This window comes from Salmo trutta, chromosome 24 (assembly GCF_901001165.1).
Source record: "Salmo trutta chromosome 24, fSalTru1.1, whole genome shotgun sequence".
NCBI lineage: Eukaryota > Metazoa > Chordata > Actinopteri > Salmoniformes > Salmonidae > Salmo > Salmo trutta.
Window position 1 is genome coordinate 29,134,870 of NC_042980.1, and position 18,010 is coordinate 29,152,879.

The following is an 18,010-nucleotide window of genomic DNA, read 5'->3' on the forward strand; positions in this document are numbered from 1 at the left end:
TGTGTGTGTGTGTGTGCGTGCAAGAGCGTGAGAATGTCCCCCCCCACTATAGCACTAGAGGTTCTCTGATATTCGGTACAGATTTCACACACACACACACACACACACACACACACACACACACACACACACAGTACTGTGGAGCTGCTGGGAAGGGAAAGAGGATAATGTTACAGTTCAACCCTTAGCACTTCACAGGAGACTGATGCAACATTAATGAGGAGACACCACACTCACTGGAGAGGTCACACACACACAAACACATACACCACATTCACCGAAGAGAAAAAAACACACACACACACTAACTGAGAGGAGTTTGGCACATTAACACACACACGCACAAACAGTAAGAAACCATTCAAACAAATAATTACGAAACAACACTCTCACCTCTGTTCACCTTTGTCAACTCAAATCATACTGAACTGTTAGTGATTACAAAACTGGCACGTCTAAACACTACATTTAAATCACTTTGGCTAAGAGAGGAGCTTTCTTTCAAATGGCTGCATTTTATTGTTTTTATAGTTCATGTTAAAAGCCTTGAGTAATCGTGTCAACCCCATGAAAAACAGCTCTAACTAGACCAGTAAACATTTTAACACGCTGATAAGCTCTGACGACGAGTAATTATTCTAAATGTCAGAGAAATTAGCCAGAGAGTGAGTTTAGTAGCTACCTGGAGCTTCCCTTAAAGGTTGAGAGAGAGGGGGAGGGAGAGAGAGAGAGAGAGAGATGGAGACAGAGAGAGGGGGGATGGAGGGAGAGAGAGAGAGAGACGGAGGGAGGGAGGGAGGTGAAATAAAACTAAACACTCAGTGTGTGTGTCCTGGGGGCGGACTGTGAGAGAGTAGGCACATCATCTAACGATAGTGGATAGAAGAGGGAGATGATTGGTCCCCTATCTCCTGTCTATATCAAACAGTCCTTATCTCTCCTCTCACAGCAACACTACAACTCAGCTAATACTGACTGGCTTGGATTCCTAGAAACACCATGTACCTGGAGAACAGCTCAATACCACGTCCACCTCTAGCCTCTACCCTTACTATAGTGTCTTAATAAGATAAGTTGGTGAAGGCAAAGATCAATCGAATTACAAAGTCAACCGTCACACACAGCACATGACCGTCTCCTCCTGTTGCTAAGCAACATTAATTCAGAATTTCAGAGAAAGGAGTGTGAGTTGTGACAGGTAACATCACCTCCCTCTGCCTGCTGATCGCCCCGCTTAGCGACGAGAGGCTGGCTGGGAACATTTTACAGGCAACAATACTTATGCTTGAGTACAATTTACGATACTAATAAATTGCTTTTTTAATGGACATAGAATTAGGTTTTCATATTATCAACTCAAAATAAATGTTCAGTTCACTAGCTAAATAGCCTTTCACATGAAGGCATATATATTACTAATTTATGATGCTATAAAATAGTTGTTTATAGTAATAAAATGATGTTGTCAGATTATTATGTTAAACACATGTATCTGTAGCTAACCTGCTCCAGATGACTGATCGTTATAGTCTCATCCACGTATTGGTTGAATAAATTCAAAATATTGACTCACCTGATGCTAGCATCCCACTGGACCACTGAAACAGCCTGCCCAAGCAAAGTGTGTGTGTGTGTGTGTGTGTGTGTGTGTGTGTGTGTGTGTGTGTGTGTGTGTGTGTGTGTGTGTGTGTGTGTGTGTGTGTGTGTGTTTGTGTGTGTGTGTTTGTGTGTGTGTGTGTGTGTGCCTGCCTGCGTTCATGTGTGTATGTGTGTGTGAATCCTGAAAACACAATTACAGTTAAAAGGATAGTGTAGCCATCAGAAAAACGAAGAAAGAGGAAGTATCTAGACTAAAACAGAAAAACAGAGAGCTATAGAAAGATGACCTATTTTAGTCCATCACCAGTTTTGGGTCATACCTCTTTTATCCTTTCATCCCCTCTGGTCACAACTTCCCTCTACTCTAATACGGGTTAAGATGAAGGATGGTGGTAGCAGGGAATTTAACAGTAACAAAAACCTGTTTCACTGATAAAGGTGAAACGCATTGGTTCTAAAAAGTAAATATATATTTTTGAAGACAAGTCTATTGTCCTCTATTGTTGGAGAGATGCTGACTGTTCTTCATCTTCAGTTTGCCCTGTTCATGCACGCTGGTTGGAAAGACAGCCACAGATTATTTAGGCTCACAGAAACTATTATTGCCACACACACACACACACACACACACACACACACACACACACACACACACACACACACACACACACACACACACACACACACACACACACAGTCATAGAAAAGACAGACAGCCACGATGATTCCTTCCTTTCTCACGTCCATTACTGTCCAGAGACATCCCATCAACCCACAGCAGCAAGCAGGGCTCTGCACACACACACACACACACAATCTTTGGCTGCCCCTGTCCCCATCTTACGCTATATAGCATATTAAAAACAAAAAAACAATGTTTAAGTGAGAATAGGCATTGGTCTGAAGCCAAAAAAGAAAGGAAATTCACAAGCACCACAATGCCTATTCCACCCATGCCCTAGCAAGGTTTTCCAGCCCACAGCTTTGACCTACTACAGTAGCTATGTTGCTATTGTACTTCAGACTATGTGTAGGCAGGTTGCTTAGGTTTCAACCCTTCTCAAGCAGCCTCATTCATACTCTAAGAGGAGGTGCTTCCACAACCATTGATTTGTACTGAATACAAGGTCAAATATTGGATTCTTCACACACCACAGTAAGACATTATCATTATTAAATGGAAGCAAGCTTTACTTTTATACTTACAAGACCATCCGGCTTGGTTGAGCTGTTTTGTCTTGTAGTAATGTGGTTCATGCCTCTATTTCCTTAAACCTTTATTTTAGCAAAACATAATTACATCATTTTTTGTTCAGTAGGTGCCCAACATAACAACGGGTGGTGGTGTGTTGGACACAGTAGCTCAGCTAGAGCCTGTCAGCATACCTGATTTCTCTAACTGTTAGCCTATCTGTGTAATATTGACATAAACTCAAAACCACTTGTGTTTCAAACATGGTTCTGTTTTATCAGTTGCTGTGCTGATCAATGGACAGTTCATTACCTCTGTCAAAATAATGATGTTGCTTAAAGTTATGTTTGTACTTGTATTTATTTTTGCAATAAATATGGTGACGCAACACTAATACAAATTTACACTATGTCTATCTAAAAATATATAAAAATTATATATACAAAGGATATATATACCATGCTCTCTGTAATTATTGGGACAGTGAAGCAGTTTTTCTTCTTTCTTCTTGGCTCCTGAATGGATCAGCGGTCTAAGGCACTGCATCTCAGTGCAAGAGGTGTCACTACAGTCCCTGGTTTTAATCCAGGCTGTATCACATCTGGCCGTGATTGGGAGTCCCATAGGGTGGCGCACAATTGGCCCAGCATTGTCCGGGTTTGGCAAGGTAGGCCGGCATTGTAAATTTGTTCTTAACTAACTTGTCTAGTTCAATAAAGGTTAAAAATAGATTCATGTGGATGCTACTATGATTACGGATAATCCTGAATGAATTGTGAATAATGATGAGTGAGAAAGTTACAGACGCATACCCCCCCCAAAAAGCTAACCTCCCTGTTATTGTAATGGTGAGAGGTTAGCATGTCTTGGGGGTATGATATTTGTGTGTCTGTAATTAGACAAGTACAGTCATTAGACAAGTACAAAACTCTTAAGAAAATGTATAGACATATTTACAAATCTGAAATTGAATAGGTGCTCCTTGAAGACAAAACTTCAGCTACAAATGTCCTAAGTAATGCTGTACACAGTTATCCAACTCCAGTAAACGAGCACACATGTCCTCCTTTATAAATATCAGTATAAATATGAAAACATTTGGGAGTACTCACAGATTTGGAACAGAACAAATATTTTAAGTATTGATAGTGTTCGAAGTACCATGTTTACTGCGTGCATTTGAATTGGCATAAGTTGTTTGTCGGTTCCACATGGGCCAGTTGCATTTCTCTGTGACAGGCGCATGCCCACAATCCGCCATGCTGCCACAAAGCACTGTGTCCCTGGGCAGTACTGTAGGGATGGCGTGCATCTCACGGATGAGGACAACGACCTCTTTCTTCCTTGAGGGTCTGAGAGCTGGTCTCTCCTTCGTTCTGGCAAGACGCACTCAGTTGTACACACAACCACACTCACTGCCACTTGCCTGCCACTTGCCTACCACTCCACGAACCTAAAGGCCCTTCTAAGAGCCATGTAATAAATGTGAATAAGCACTGTGTGTCAAAACCATACACTAAAGAGAATGGTCAAAATGTATCCTCCGAGAGGGGAACTCAAGACCTGCAGTTCCCAGGGCAGTGGTACTAACTGTCACGCTATGAACCTTGTTTTACACATAATAATTTGAAACTAGTTACATGGACAGTCTGGTGATGACAGGAAGCTTTTGTTGGACAATGTTTTAGTTGTTTATTCACTCAGTACTGACTGAACATTTATTTCTCTTGCTTGGTTAAAAAGGAATTATCTACAACAGTTGATATGTTGAAAACTGTCTCATTTATAGAGTTAGTTCTAACCAGGTTAGCAAGTATGGCATTTATTTTGACTGTGCACAGGTGCGGTTGTGCTAGCAAGAAATTATGTTTTTGTTTTAACTGGGTGCACGTGTGCACTCACACAAAGTGCGAATTTCGATTTTTGGGAACACACTAAAAACTAACTTGACACTGTATTGATCAGTCAGTGCAAATTTGGATTATAATGACAAGATGAAAATTGCATTTAGAGAGGAGGGAGAGTACTGAATTAATGCATAAGGTAAGGTTAGTAACGTTAGCTTTGGACCGTCGAATACACGTCTGTCTGGTGTGCTAGCTAGCTAACTGCTTCTTATTTTTATCAGCAACAGTTTGTGTTGGGAGATGCACGGCTGATCTTGGTCGAGGCTAGTTAGCTAGCAGCTGTAATGTTAAATGCTGAAATCTGGTTGCACACGTAACGTTAGCAAGCAAGCCAATTTGACTGTATGGAGTAGCTAACGTTAAATGAGCAATGCCCATTGCATGATGTATTATAAATTAGCAGCGTGGCAATTTCCCGAAGTTTGGTGTTGACTATGAACTTTACTTAGCTAGCTAGCTATAGTACCTATGCTTTGGAAGAATGTGGGATATAAGTTATTGTCAACATTGGGTTGTTACTGGTTAACTAGTTGGCTAGCTAACTGGCTATAGCAGGCAAGGACGTTCTCTAGCTTACTTGTTTGTTTACACAGATGACTTCAGCATTATATAAAAAACCTTCCTTGGCAAAATATACCTAGCTAGCTTTCCTCGTTTGTTGGTTAGCTAGCTAGCCAACGTTAGCTCTCATCTGACTGGTATTCTATCTGTGGTATAATGCTACGTTAGCTAGCTAGTTAGCTAACGTTACAGCTGCTGGCTAGCTAGTTAGCTAATCAAAACAAAACCACGTTCAGCTCACTAATAATAACCAACAACATTTTCATGTCGAACAATTTATCTGTATGCATTTATTGATTAACCTCAGCTTGAGTAGCAAGATATAGATATCTATAGCCTAGGTTTGTCCTCAACCACTTCTTATCATCACTGGCTGCTGGTGCAGGCGGTGCACTGTTTGTGTTGTTGAGTTGCTGATCGACCGAGTTGCTAGCCAATCAAGTTCATTTGCAAATTTCATCGAGATTGGTGTCATATTGCCTTTGATATGGTAGGGAGATTTGAATTTAACACTGAGCTTCAACCTGCTCCCCACCTAAATATCTCAGTGCCTTCTCCCAGCCAGTCCCTCTCCACCCAAGGACACAGAGGACAGAGGGATGAGGATAGGAGAGAGGATGGAGTGGGAGAGAGGATGGGGAGAGAAGAGAGAGGGGGGGATGGGGGATGAGGAAGGAGAGGGGATGGGGGATGGGTTGCAGAGACAGAGAGGATCCGAGAGAGGAGAGCAGATCAATGTGGCTGCTTCAGGTAGTCAGTCTGTTTCTCAGGATGATTGCCCTAATCCTGGATAGCACCATGCTAATGCAACTGTTCTCATCTTCCTCCCTCAATAATTGTTTCAATAAAAACCGACACCTCTCACAATACAGGCATGCTGCAGTACTTCAATCTCTTTCGATTCAACATTTGTATGGGATGAAAAGAGAAAGATTGTGAGGCTATTCCAGCAGTCAAGCCCAGTCAGTGTAGTGACAGCAGCAGTGTGTGTCTCTGTCAGGCTAGCAGAGAGAGGCAGCTTGTTCCCAGTGTTACAGACTGACTGCAATGATCACTCTTTGTTCCCACTGGTAGACTGGCCTGTAATAAGGACACATCCCTCACTGTCTCTATACTGGCTCAATGTACTACCGCTGTGCACACACACACACACACACACACACACACTGTAGCAGTGGAATCATTCTTTCCATAAGTAGTTGTAGGACGGTTGGACTGTTGGACTGTCTTTGTCTGAATTTGTTGATATTTTTACTCACACACTGCACTCTCCATACCACAGTCCTGACTTATCATAACATCATGAACATCACTAAATGTTCTGGGCTCAGTCTAACATGGATCTTTACTGATCGGGACGTTTTACATGATGCTACACTAACCAAACCTTGGAGTGAACCCAAAACACACAAACATGCACGCACCTATACACACACACTCACATGCACACAAACACACATACATACAGTACCATTCAAAAGTTTGGACACACCTACTCATTCAAGTGTTTTTATTTATTTGTACTATTTTCTACATTGTAGAATAATAATGAACACATCAAAACTATGAAATAACACAAATGAAATCATGTAGTAACCAAAAAAGTGTTCAACAAATTAAAATATATTTCAGATTGTTCAAAGTAGCCACCCTTTGCCTTGATGACAGCTTTGCACACTCTTGGCATTCTCTCAACCAGCTTCACCTGGAATGCTTTTCCATCATTCTTGAAGGAGTTCCCACATATGCTGAGAACTTCTTGGCTGCTTTTCCTTCACTCTGCGGTCCAACTCATACCATTTGGGTTGAGGTTGGGTGATTGTGGAGGCCAGGTCATCTGATGCAGCACTCCATCACTCTCCTTCTTGGTCAAATATCCCTTACAAAGCCTGGAGGTGTTGGGTCATTGTCCTGTTGAAAAACAAATTATAGTACCACTAAGCGCAAACTAGATGGGATGGGGTATCACTGCAGAATGTTATGGTTGCCATGCAGGTTAAGTGTGCCTTGAATTGTAAATAAATCACAGACAGTGTCACCAGCAAAGCACCCCCACACCATCACACCTTCTCCTCCATGTTTCATGGTGGGAACCACACATGCGGAGATCATCCGTTCACCTACTCTGCGTCTCACAAAGACAGGGTGGTTGGAACCAAAATTCGAAAATTTGGACTCATCAGACCAAAGGACAGATTTCCACTGGTCTGATGTCCATTGCTCGTGTTTCTTGGCCCAAGCAAGTTTCTTATTATTATTGGTGTCCTTTAGTAGTGGTTTCTTTGCAGCAATTCGACCATGAAGGCCTGATTCACGCCGTGTCCTCTGAACAGTTGATGTTGAAATGTCTGTTACTTGAACTCTGTAAATAATTTATTTGGGCTGCAATTTCTGAGGCTGGTAATTCTAATTAACTTATCCTCTGCAGCAGAAGTAACTTTGGGATTTCCTTTCCTGTGGCGGTCCTCATGAGAGCCAGTTTCATCATAGCGCTTCATGGTTTTTGCGACTGCACTTGAAGAAACTTGACTGACCTTCATGTCTTAATGTAATGATGGACTGTCATTTCTCTTTGCTTATTTGAGCAGTTCTTGCCACAATATGGACTTGGTCTTTTACCAAATAGGACTATCTTCTGTATACAACCCTTACCTTGTCACAACACAACTGATTGGCTCAAACGCATTAAGAAGGAAAGAAATTCCACAAATGAACTTTTAACAAGGTACACCTGTTAATTGAAATGCATTCCAGGTCACTACCTCATGAAGCTGGTTGAGGGAATGCCACGAGTGTGCAAAAGTGTCATCAAGGCAAACGGTAGATAAAATATATTTTGATTTGTTTAACACTTTTTTGGTTACTACATCATTCCATGTGTTATTTCATAGTTTTTATGTCTTCCCTATTATTCTACAATGTAGAAAATAGTAAAAAATAAAAACCCTTGAAAGAGTAGGTGTTCTAAAACTTTTGACTGGTACTGTACATGCACACACACACAACTTTGAGTTATCCCAACAGTGTGATACCCTCAGATGCGCTGCAGTATCTATGGCAGTCCCTGTCTAGCCAGTAGAGAGACAACTAAGGTCCTTTCTTTAATTAACTGAAAATATAGTCCACTGTATTCATGGTACTTATTCTGTCCAACAACTTGTGAAATATTTCTAAACATCTTCCATACTAATAACACTACCACAGACCAGTAAAACCATTGCAAACCCTCATCGCTCCCTTTTTCTAACAACAAAATGCATGCCTTGAAGATAGAAATGTTAAAAACATCTGGCACTGAATGTTCTTATAAGGATTCCCACGGAACAACCCAGAATATTGTATTTCTATTTCTAGCAAAGAATCAAAGGGAGAGAAAAAACAGCACCAAGGCTAATCTGACTGGTGAAATAGATGTGTGTGCTACACCCAAGATGAATGTTACATAGATACGTATCAAACCCCACTCATGATGGCTTCTGCTGTAGCATAAGATGACCACAGGGGGAGTGTGTGTGTGTGTCCTGGAGGATGACTGTGAGAGAGGAAGCACATCACCTAACGGTAGTTGATAGAGGAGGGAGATGAGCAGTCCCCTATCTCCTAACATCTGTCTGTATCCAACAGTCGTTCTCTATTCTTCTCCAGTACGAGGAAGAGCAAGAATCCGGTCCTTATCTACGAAACCCCTGTTTAACCCCTCTAATATGTCACATACACACAGTGAGTGCAGATGCACTATCGAGAGCATCTTGACCGGCTGCATCACTGCCTGGTTTGTCAACTGCACCACCCTCGACCGCAAGGCTCTACTGAGGGAGGTGTGAATGGCCCACCACAATCACTGGGGGCGAGCTCCCAGCTATTCAGGACATTCATACCAGGCGGTGTCTGAGGAAGACCCGAAATGTTTTAATTATGGTACTGGTACTGGCACTGTTTGTAGCTTGCATTATTGTGTTTTTCTTATTTCTCGTGTTTTCTTACTTTATACACTGCTCAAAAAAATAAAGGGAACACTTAAACAACACAATGTAACTCCAAGTCAATCACACTTCTGTGAAATCAAACTGTCCACTTAGGAAGCAACACTGATTGACAATAAATTTCAAATGCTGTTGTGCAAATGGAATAGACAACAGGTGGAAATTATCGGCAATTAGCAAGACACCCCCAATAAAGGAGTGGTTCTGCAGGTGGGGACCACAGACCACTTCTCAGTTCCTATGCTTCCTGGCTGATGTTTTGGTCACTTTTGAATGCTGGCGGTGCTTTCACTCTAGTGGTAGCATGAGACGGAGTCTACAACCCACACAAGTGGCTCAGGTAGTGCAGCTCATCCAGGATGGCACATCAATGCGAGCTGTGGCAAGAAGGTTTGCTGTGTCTGTCAGCGTAGTGTCCAGAGCATGGAGGCGCTACCAGGAGACAGGCCAGTACATCAGGAGACGTGGAGGAGGCCGTAGGAGGGCAACAACCCAGCAGCAGGACCGCTACCTCCACCTTTGTGCAAGGAGGAGCAGAAGGAGCACTGCCAGAGCCCTGCAAAATGACCTCCAGCAGGCCACAAATGTGCATGTGTCTGCTCAAACGGTCAGAAACAGACTCCATGAGGGTGGTATGAGGGCCCGACGTCCACAGGTGGGGGTTGTGCTTACAGCCCAACACCGTGCAGGACGTTTGGCATTTGCCAGAGAACACCAAGATTGGCAAATTCGCCACTGGCGCCCTGTGCTCTTCACAGATGAAAGCAGGTTCACACTGAGCACGTGACAGACGTGACAGAGTCTGGAGACGCCGTGGAGAACGTTCTGCTGCCTGCAACATCCTCCAGCATGACCGGTTTGGCGGTGGGTCAGTCATGGTGTGGGGTGGCATTTCTTTGGGGGGCCGCACAGCCCTCCATGTGCTTGCCAGAGGTAGCCTGACTGCCATTAGGTACCGAGATGAGATCCTCAGACCCCTTGTGAGACCATATGCTGGTGCGGTTGGCCTTGGGTTCCTCCTAATGCAAGACAATGCTAGACCTCATGTGGCTGGAGTGTGTCAGCAGTTCCTGCAAGAGGAAGGCATTGATGCTATGGACTGGCCCGCCCGTTCCCCAGACCTGAGTCCAATTGAGCACATCTGGGACATCATGTCTCGCTCCATCCACCAACGCCACGTTGCACCACAGACTGTCCAGGAGTTGGCGGATGCTTTAGTCCAGGTCTGGGAGGAGATCCCTCAGGAGACCATCCGCACCTCATCAGGAGCATGCCCAGGCGTTGTAGGGAGGTCATACAGGCACGTGGAGGCCACACACACTACTGAGCTTCATTTTGACTTGTTTTAAGGACATTACATCAAAGTTGGATCAGCCTGTAGTGTGGTTTTCCACTTTAATTTTGAGTGTAACTCTAAATCCAGACCTCCATGGGTTGATAAATTGGATTTCCATTGATTATTTTTGTGTGATTCTGTTGTCAGCACATTCAACTATGTAAAGAAAAAAGTATTTAATAAGATTATTTCTTTCATTCAGATCTAGGATGTGTTATTTTAGTGTTCCCTTTATTTTTTTGAGCAGTATATTTTTTCTTCTTAACTTGATATTGAATATGGCATTATTGGGAAAGAGCTTGCAAGTAAGGATTTCACTATACAGATTTACACCTGTTGTATCCTGTGTACGTGACAAAAAAAGATTTAAACTTTAAACACTGCATTGCACACACACCTCTCTCCAAAGACAAATGAACAGAGTCCAGGCATTGGTGCACTTACTGAAACAGGAAAGCATGACTCACAAAACACACCACACACAAACACACACATACAAACAGCCAGCCAGACCCTAGCCTAGTTAAAGGAATTAAATATCACGGGAGAAGTGGAAAATTACGCCTCAAAAGATCCGCCTCAGTCTTTTGCCACAGTATTCTCTCCATTTTAAAGGAAAATAGGATTTAAACCGGATTGAAAAGGCACTGTGCTAGACCACAGCCAATTAACTATAACTGCTCTACTCTACAGAAATAACTGCTCTCTACAGAAATAACTGCTCTACTCCACAGAAATAATTGCTCTACTCTACATAAATAACTGCTCTGCTCTACAGAAATAACTGCTCTACTCTACAGAAATAACTGCTCTACTCCACAGAAATAACTGCTCTACTCTACATAAATAACTGCTCTACAGAAATAACTGCTCTAATCTACAGAAATAACTGCTCTACTCTACAGAAATAACTGCTCTAATCTACAGAAATAACTGCTCTACTCTACAGAAATAACTGCTCTACTCTACTGAAATAACTGCTCTACTCTACAGAAATAACTGCTCTACTCTACAGAAATAACTGCTCTACTCTACAGAAATAACTGCTCTGCTCTACAGAAATAACTGCTCTGCTCTACAGAAATAACTGCTCTACTCTACAGAAATAACTGCTCTACTCTACAGAAATAACTGCTCTACTCTACAGAAATAACTGCTCTAATCTACAGAAATAACTGCTCTACTCTACAGAAATAACTGCTCTACTCTACAGAAATAACTGCTCTACTCTACAGAAATAACTGCTCTACTCTACAGAAATAACTGCTCTGCTCTACAGAAATAACTGCTCTACTCTACAGAAATAACTGCTCTACTCTACAGAAATAACTGCTCTACTCTACAGAAATAACTGCTCTACTCTACAGAAATAACTGCTCTACTCTACAGAAATAACTGCTCTACTCTACAGAAATAACTGCTCTACTCTATCTACTCTACAGAAATAACTGGTCTAATCTACAGAAATAACTGCTTTATTCTACAGAAATAACTGCTCTACTCTACAGAAATAACTGCTCTATTCTACAGAAATAACTGCTCTACTCTACAGAAATAACTGCTCTACTCTACAGAAATAACTGCTCTACTCTACAGAAATAACTGGTCTAATCTACAGAAATAACTGCTCTATTCTACAGAAATAACTGCTCTACTCTACAGAAATAACTGCTCTATTCTATAGAAATAACTGCTCTACTCTACAGAAATAACTGGTCTAATCTACAGAAATAACTGCTCTATTCTACAGAAATTACTGCTCTACTCTACAGAAATAAAAACAACTTCAACCAAAGGAAAATGTGACTGAGCTAACATATGGAATTGTTTTAAGATAGTCATACCATGGATCATTTAGCTATTTCATTTTGAATTTTAGGACCCCTATAGGTATCAAAAAATATATCCACTAATTATTTGATAAAATATTGAATTTGGGCCTTGCTACTAAAGCCCATAGAAACACATTCATACATGGAAAAACAGACCCCCCAAAAAATCATGAGGAATAAGGTTTTGAAGTGTCTGTCCTATATCCAGGAGATCTAAGAAAGCTCATGTTTTCTTAGATATTCTTAAATATTTATGTTTTCTGGACACATATTTAACCTCTTTTTTTGTTGAAACAAATCTACCTCCATAATTCCATTCATTTTTTAAACCGGTACCGGGTTACCTTCAGAGAGTCCTGTGACAGTTGTGGGGGTCGTAGAGCAAAACGGAGAACACCATCATGTTCCTGAGAGTCTCATTTTTCCATAGAGGTCATATTAGTAGGCCAAACCGTTCGGAGGCTACAGATGTTTTTGTGAGAAGTCCGATTTTTGGAATGTCTCCTGGCCTGACAAACAGTGCTGTTGCGCTGCCACTTTCCACAGCAGATGCGGACGGCCGACAGGCAAAACGTTGTTTTATATCTCTAGCTTAAACTGACAGATTTGAATGGGGATTTTTGTATTATGTTCATTAAATTGATTCACGGGTGCATCAATATATTTCATGAACATGCATACCGTGTCAATACTGAAGTCCCTCTTTTACAGATATAAAAAAGGATTGTGTTAGAGAGATGAAAGACAGATTACATTTCTGTTTCAACACACTCACACACTCACACACAGAAGACGAAAACACCCTGATAGGTGGATAGCTGGGAGAACTAACCCCCACTGCCTTAAAAGCCTCAAGAGGGAAATTGTCTCTTTCTCTCTCTCTCTCCGTCTCTCTTTTTTCTCTCCCTCTGCCTCACTCTTTCTCTATCCTTTTCTCTCTCTCCCATTCTCTCTCCCTCTTTCTCCTGTTCAGAGAGGCAGGCGGGCAGAGAGGCAGCTAATTGTATTTCCTGCCTGTTCTTCCATGGGCTTCAATCCCAATTAGATATGCCTGGTCTGATCTGCTGCCAAGCCTCAGCTTGACTAACTGGGTTCAGCTCTCACACACACAGGCAAGCAATCAGGCACACACACACACGGACAGACTCCATCACACAGGCCATCTCGGAGTGGTCACACATGAGATTCTCCCACCACCGTGTGAGACAGCCAGGGAGGAAACAGCAGCCAGAGCCCTGAGGGAATGAAACGCTGTGACTGAAGAGCTTTCTAATTCAATGAGGACCACTGTGGGTGTGTGTGTGTGTCCGTGTGTGGAGTGGAGAGGCATGCCATGGCTAACACCATCATCATCCCCTCCTTAGGCTCTGCATTGTCCATCTCCATCCCACTCCATATCAATAGCAAGATACCGACATACAGCTAACGCACTCACACACACACAGCAGCTGTGTATTCTGTCCCGTTAAAACTCACAGTTTGTGTTTGACTACAGTACCCAGCTGTTAGTGTTACTAGAAAACAAGATGAGAGAGAGAGAGAGGAGCAGGTCTAATTCCCTTGGCCTGGGGATCGATGGCAAACACAGCTGGTGTTTATTTTAAACACAAATCCTGAATCAGGTCTGCCTGTACTTGTAGACTGATTATGTATTGAACCAATTTAAAGGAGCAGAACCAGGCTATAATGTAACAGCTCATCAGTAACTGCCACAGTAATCAGTGCCAGTGGTTGTGTGTGTGAGGAGCGGTGTCGGGTCAGTAGAGGCAGAGCTGTGCTTGTGTGTACAACATGAATAGCAGTGTAATCCTGTTAACTCCATGGTGGGTTTTATATTATACCATAAATACAGCATGGTACAGTCACTATACTCATTCAATAAAGAGAGGTGTGAATGTAAAAAAATTGACACAACAATCTCCCTTTCTACTCCCTCAGTCTCTCTTCCCATCTCTCTCTCAATCTCTCTCTCTCTCTGCTCAGTGGTGATTGTTTTAAGGGTTGAAGCTGTTGTTTACAGACTTCAGTTCTGTTCTCTGAACTTATATGTTTCCCCCCAAAAAACAATGCCCCCTGGGAAATATGGTTGTTGCTGTTATGGTGTTAAATGAATCCCTGTTTCTTCTCTCCTGTTTTTTCTCCCTTCGTTCCCTCTCTCCCCTCCTTTCTCTCTCTCTTCCAATCTGTGAGTAAATATTTAGTTGTCTGAATCACGTTAATGTAACATCACTCACAGACCTTCAGTAGAGGATGTTTGATGGCACACTGAAATGATAAGACCTTCTCTGCTTTCATAATTCACCCATCTATTTAGACATATCGCAATAATAATAATATTATCTGAAATTACTCTGTAATCAAACATTGCATTTTGTCTTTAATAAATGTCATTGAAACTGTTCACAGCCATATTGCAGCCTGCAACACTTCAATTATTGGTAGGACATTTTTACTTGCTTTTTCAATTAAGACTAGCTCAACCACCAGACCCTACACTCTCCCTCTACTGTATTTCTCAGTGGAAAATGTGTTTTTCAATTCAACAGCTTGTCTATATCTATGACTATAATATAGACTTCAAGCTCACACCTTTCTATCAGTCCTTCGTTATCAGCTGCACTGGCTTCATGCTAATTGCCTTCATTAGATGTCACACCTAACATAATAGAAGCTATAGAGGAATCAGACAGACACACATAGCTACAGTGGGGCTAACTAAAGATATGGAATAAGATGTTACTTAAACAAGGCTCTTATTAGAGGTTCCATTACGCAAATGACAATTTGTATAATTAATGCTGAGTTATATTCACTACATTCAGCCTACATACAGAACTATGAGCGTCACCAATCTAACCACAGTAATGTTCTCCCAAGGATCCACCCCACCACTCTCTCTCCGCTCTCCATGGTGCTGAACCGGTTGCCCAGGTGACGTATGATCAAGTGCATCCGCCAGGCAGCGAGCTGTTGTGTTTGACTCACCGTCACCGCAGCAGAGCAAAGCATCGCTGACTGCCAGTATTCACTTTAACATCCACTTTCTCTCAAGGACGCCATTCTCAAGTAGGCTAGCTATTCACTCATTGACAAACAAATACTATATGCGAACTGAAAATAGAGGCTGATTTGAACCCAGAAAGACCCGACATTTAGCCAACAATTTTCTATCTTCCTGTTTTTGAAAACAGAAGTAGCCTATTCAGAATAGGGGATTTGATCTAAACAGTGGCAACTAACTTCTTTGTAAAACAACGCCGTTTGAAATGGGTCTACGTTGAATAGTAGGCAATTAGGAATTGATGCTTGTGTTTCCATCAACTTGCGTACCCTTTATCAAGTCTGTATTTTATATAGGCTAACTGAATAGAATAATATTCACGTATCTAAATCAATAAAAAAATATATACGTTTTCAATCAACAAATACATAGCCTGGAATAAATGGAAACATTCAACATGTCTGATATGGCATGACACCATTCTATTAGGGTGCTCGAGGCATTATCTCTCTCTATCAGTTTATCTCAATACATAATTACACCACATCTAGCATGTCCAGCTATTAATATCTCAATAGGTTATTAATGGTAGTAGCCATGCAGTGATGGGGATAAGAGGTGAAACCGCTGCCTTCAAATGAAGAGGGATTACCAGCAAGCGAAACCTCTCGTTGGATAGCCTGTCTACCAAATCAAATCAAATGTATTTATAAAGCCCTTTTACATCAGCTGATGTCAGAAAGTGCTATACAGAAACCCAGCATAAAATCCCAAACAGAAAGCAATGCAGATGTAGCACAATCACACAATGTCAGAAACAGAAATCGCCGCGCATAAAACAGGGGAATTTCACAAGGAAACCAGCCTGTTTCTTACCGTTTTAAGTTTTCAGGGATTATGGAGGAGAAGAATGACGGATGCAAAGCCACTGTCAACCCTCTTCTCTCTCTCTCCTCCCGCGAGCTCTCTGGCGCATCTCACGGAGGAGTGGTGGGGACACCCTGCGAGCCCCTGTTTCCTACTGTCCACCGGATAAAAACACCGAGTTGGGCGCGCGCCATCTACGGTTCGCTGTGCAAGACTCGACAGGCGGGTTGACTGCCTCTGAAACTAGCAAGGACGTTTTCTGTTGCGGAAAATCGGTTTACAGCCAGGGAACAGAAAAAGGAAAAGGAAAGCTGCGGTCGCTTGACTTAAAAAAGTCAGTCGGATAGATGATGCATAACGTATAGGGATGTATAACAGATAACTGCAGATAATGCAGCAGCCAAATCGATCTTCTTCCTGAGGCTTCCCATCAGATACTTTACAGTGCGCTCTGTGTTTATCATAATTAGATAATAGGCCTACCGACGCTAATCTGGCCACTGGAGACTTAGATCTCTCTACACAATGACATATTTACATCATTATTTGTATTGGTTTAAAACATTTTTTTTTAAATCATTTAGCAGACTTATCCAGAGCGATTTACAGCATCAATTACAGTTGAAGTCGGAAGTTTACATACACTTAGGTTGGAGTCATTAAAACTCGTTTTTCAACCACTCAACAAATTTCTTGTTAACAAACTATAGTTTTGGCAAGTTGGTTAGGATGTCTACTTTGTGCATGACACAAGTAATTTTTCCAACAATTGTTTACAGACAGATTATTTCACTTATAATTCACTGTATCAGAATTCCAGTGGGTCAGAAATTTACATTCACTAAGTTGACTGTGCCTTTAAAGAGCTTGGAAAATTCCAGAAAATGATGTCATGGCTTTAGAAGCTTCTGATAGGCTAGTTGAGTCGTTTGAGTCAATTGGAGTTGTACCTGTGGATGTATTTCAAGCCCTACCTTCAAACTCAGTGCCTCTTTGCTTGACATAATAGGAAAATAAAAAGAAATCAGCCAAGACCTCAGAAAAAAAATTGTAGACCTCCACAAGTCTGGTTCATCCTTGGGAGCAATTTCCAAATGCCTGAAGGTACCACGTTCATATGTACAAACAATAGTACGCAAGTATAAACACCATGGGACCACGCAGCCGTCATACCGCTCAGGAAGGAGATGCATTCTGTCTCCTAGAAATGAACGTACTTTGGTGCAAAAAGTGCAAGTCAATCCCAGAACAACAGCAAAGGACCTTGTGAAGATGCTGGAGGAAACAGGTACAAAAGTATCTATATACACAGTAAAATTAGTCCTATATCGACATAACCTGAAAGGCCGCTCAGCAAGGAAGAAGCCACTGCTCCAAAACCACCATTAAAAAGCCAGACTACGGTTTGCAACTGCACATTGGGACAAAGATTGTACTTTTTGGAGAAATGTCCTCTGGTCTGATGAAACAAAAATAGAACTGTTTGGCCATAATGACCATCGTTATGTTTGGAGGAAAAAGGGGGAGGCTTGCAAGCTGAAGAACACAATCCCAACCGTGAAGCACGGGGGTAGCAGCATCATGTTGTGGGGGTGCTTTGCTGCAGGAGGGACTGGTGCACTTCACAAAATAGATGGCATCATGAGGAAAGGAAAATTATGTGGATATATTGAAGCAACATCTCAAGACATCAGTCAGGAAGTTAAAGCTTGGTCGCAAATGGGTCTTCCAA

At 41.9% G+C, this 18,010-nt stretch overlaps 1 protein-coding gene across 6 annotated transcripts in view; it reads right to left on the bottom strand.

Moving 5' to 3' along the window:
- The window catches only part of LOC115161054 (ecto-NOX disulfide-thiol exchanger 1), a 115,390-nt gene extending 98,683 nt beyond the window's left edge, over window positions 1-16,707 (bottom strand). For 3 of the 6 annotated variants that reach the window (XM_029711744.1, XM_029711745.1, XM_029711743.1), the window contains exon 1: window positions 16,288-16,707. The gene's annotated coding sequence lies outside the window, so the exon portion shown is untranslated. The remainder of the gene's footprint in view (window positions 1-16,287) is intronic. The other 3 variants (XR_003869168.1, XR_003869167.1, XM_029711746.1) reach the window with 2 other exon arrangements.
- Window positions 16,708-18,010: the final 1,303 nt, after the last annotated feature.